At 30.5% G+C, this 3,866-nt stretch overlaps 1 long non-coding RNA gene across 1 annotated transcript; it reads left to right on the top strand.

The window, feature by feature from the left end:
- Positions 1–2,114: 2,114 nt before the first annotated feature.
- Positions 2,115–2,620, top strand: LOC143585683 (uncharacterized). The gene is made up of 3 exons (XR_013144576.1): positions 2,115–2,285; positions 2,359–2,454; positions 2,537–2,620. It is a non-coding gene; the product is annotated as an uncharacterized LOC143585683 (long non-coding RNA).
- Positions 2,621–3,866: the final 1,246 nt, after the last annotated feature.

The following is a 3,866-nucleotide window of genomic DNA, read 5'->3' on the forward strand; positions in this document are numbered from 1 at the left end:
CATCACTTTGTTCATGTTCGTTGAGAAACAAATAAGGGCATGTCTGTGTGCATTCATGTTCTTCATTTAAAATCTAAGTGAACAGTTTTCAATGGAAATGAACAAGAATAATACATCACAATTTATCCAGAAAACACATTTAAATTAGTGGCTTAAATTTGCCTCATTCGTTTTAACGAGCCCTTTTTCACACACACACACACACACATATATATATAGGATGGTTCAGGAGAGAAATTACTGCGAGAAATGAATATGACTAATAAACAATAATAATTATCTATTCAATTAATATAACTAATAAAATTACTATAATTGAAAAATATTAAGAATTCATTTTTTTATAACTTATTTTTTGTCTCTTGAATTTTTATCCTACACATAATTTATTCATACATTAAAATTTCTTTCTATCCAAAACAATTTCTTCCAACTCAATATATTAATATCCATCATCACGTAGTTACATTTTGATAAATAATACAAAAAACTATTTTACACGTGTTTGCATTATATATCGACAAAAAAAGATACAACCTACACCAAAACATATTGCTCACACTTGTTCTAAGAATAAGAAAACATATAACCTACATACAAAATTCATCATCAATAAAATAAACACACACACGAAAACATAAAACCTAAACACGAAAAACATATAACCTACACACGTAAATTTTATCCTACACAAATACAACTTATTCATACATTAAAATTTCTTTCTGTTTCAAACCAATTTCTTCAAATTCAACTTATTAATATCAATAAACACGTAATTACATTGTGATGAATAAAACAAAAACTATCCTGCACATGTTAACATTAAATGTGAAATATGCAACCTAAATAAAAACATATAACTCACACTTGTTCTAAGAATAAGAATACATATAACCTACACACGAAAAACAAATAGTCTACACACATGTAGAATATGTGTATCTTTGTGTAGTTTATATAATTGTTGGTGTCGAATTTAATATATAAGTTGTATATTTTTTGTATTTTCTCAAAACAAGTGTAGGTTATATAAATTTGTGTAGATTGTATATTTATTATTAATATTTAATGGACACATTTGTATGACATTTTTTTTTATTATTTATAACAATGGTTTTTCTAGATATATCAATTGAAAAAAATATATTATGTTTTGATATTTATTGTTCAAAATTACGTATTAATATATGCTAATCAATTGAGTGGAAAGAATTTTTTCTAACTAGTATTATATGAATAAATTGTATTTTTGTTGGATAGCGAACACCACCCCAGGTGTGTTGGTGCCGCCTAGCGGCAAGGAAATCATGGAAATTTCACCATCCAAATCCCCGCTCAAATCCTTCTTTGCACAGTTATTCAACCCTATTTTTTGTTGATTTTTACTAAAACAACAATATAGGAAGAAGAAATAAAGACAGCTTGTAAAATGTAAAGAAAAAGAAGATGGATACCATGTGAGGAAGAAGAAGTTAGCCACCACTGATGTTTATTTTCAGGGTTTTAAGTTTTAAGTTGAGGCCCAATTATTTAAGCCCAATGGTTTTAGTTCTATTATTTAAATACTAAATATTTTATCTAATCAAGTTTTTAATTTTTGTTGGGAATTGTGATTATAAGTTTATAACTAAATTAATTTAGTATACTAATTCGTCATTTGCTAGTCATTTATATACATTATTTAAATAATAATAATAACAATCTAATTACATATTAATTAATCTTCATCAAATTAAGTTTTAATTTCAGATATATTATATGAACCCGAAATAAATTTAACGAAAACGGGTTTATTTTCCTAAACAAATATTTTAATTAACGTACGTATTTTTATTTATATTTAATTTTTAGTTTTAGTTAGATTAAATTAATTAGGTCATACTAAATAGATTCTAGTTATATAAATATTAGTAATTTTTTTTAAAAAGAGCAAAGTGGTGAATTGATGACCATTTCCTTGATATTATATATTATATGGCCAAAGAAGAATGAAGTTGAATCTCTACCATAGATCAACATGAGATTAAATCCTAGCCGTATAAAAATACTCATACTATAGTTATCATGGCGGTTACCTAGTTCCATACCACGTTTTTTCTCCCCCTTCTTTTCGCACACACATAAATGGCCGTTTTGATGGAGGTTACTCCAGTTTCACACTTCTTCGTACGCTCCTAGCGGTTTCCAACTTATCCCACGTCGCCAGAAATATAGGAAGATATGAGATTAATTGAAGACGAAGGTAGTTTGTTATCTAATTCTCAATTCTCCGCCTTCCAAAGGTGAATAGATTCATTTGATTTGTTCATGTCATTATGTGAGTTGTAATTTGATTGAATCATTGAATGTTTATAGGAAAGACCTAATCACTAAATCGGAAACTAAAACACAACTCATGGTATTTCCGCCTAGGGTGGATAAGATCTTGCTTCTCACGGTTAATAACAGCCAGTAAGTTGTTGATTTGATTGGTTTAGGTTTCAATTGCGTGATCGATTTGTGTGAATTTGGTTTCGATCTTTGTTGATGAAAGTAGGGCTAATTGGATACCTAATTTAGGGAAAGAGGGCTTCAACAACAACTTCTACAGCTTCAACAACATCCTTCAAGAACAAAGGTAATAGCAATATATGTATGTCTGAATTAATGAAGTGGAGCAAAAGGAGAAGATGATAAGCTTCTTACTAAAGCTCCAAAGTTCAAGTTCATTACTCCTCCACTTTATAGACAGGTTAAGGGTATGATTAAATTAATTTACAAATCTTTTATGCAATAATAGCTTGAAAGTTAAGAGATTATAAGTCTTCTAATCAATGTGCTCATTTCTATTTTGTTGGGATATTACAGGATTCACATGCTGGAATAGTTTGAAAATCAATGTGCTCATTTAACCTCTTTTCAACCAATTTATTCATTGGGTGAACCCTATACCTTGAGCCTATTGTGTTTGACTGGGCATGGTTAGTTCGGGTTCTTTTGTAATCTGGTAGCTTCGGGTCGTGTTTTGTAATTATCGAATGGTTTTTGTGTTCCTGATATTAAAAAATACAAAAACCATTTGAGTTTTTTTTACTTTGTTAATTATTATTATTTGACTTACTGTTAATCAAATTGTTGGGCACATATAAATGGCTAATGTTTAGGGAACACGAGTTACTATTGATCGAATTTGTTTAAATGATGATAAATGCTAGCAATTCTCTAAAGCTTCTATGGTTATAACCTATGTCTTTGAAATTTTGTCAGAATGAAAACTTTCGAATGTGGGTTCATAAAGGTGGTTCACGGACAATGCCAACGGTTCCTACCAATGCTTATTACAACCTGCCAGAAGCAGCCCAATGTGTTCATGCAAGGAGAGCACCCTTCCTTAACTACCTGGAACAGGATGGGTCCCATGGGAAACTGGACTGCAGCCACAACAGTCATGGCAAAACGAGTAATAATGGTTGATAGTTTGCTTGGTGTTCCAATATCTTTTGTGTGAGGGAATCACCTTTCATTGTGTGTGAGGATGTCTATGTTGATGAAGCAGTTGATCTGGCACATGTTCTTCTTTATCAGGTTCTTATGTTTTTATATCCCTCTTTCCATTATCATCATGTTTTGCTTTTTTGTTAACTCTTCAGCTTTGTAACCGTTACATTTAATGTTGAATTATGTCACTGTTGCATTTTCAAACTCATAAACAATACTAGTGGGAGAGTCCGCGCGTTGCGGCGGGATACAATAGAAATTCGGTCGATGCGTTTATACATCGAAGGAAAACATTTTATATAAGAAACTGAACTAATAGAAGCAAACCCTAGAATCCGTAGATGTGATTTGGGAATTGAATATGAGGTCTTAAAGTAGGCTTCAAT

This window comes from Bidens hawaiensis, unplaced genomic scaffold, assembly GCF_021521415.1.
Source record: "Bidens hawaiensis isolate Kalapana, Puna unplaced genomic scaffold, B.hawaiensis_p1.1 tig00034037_1, whole genome shotgun sequence".
NCBI lineage: Eukaryota > Viridiplantae > Streptophyta > Magnoliopsida > Asterales > Asteraceae > Bidens > Bidens hawaiensis.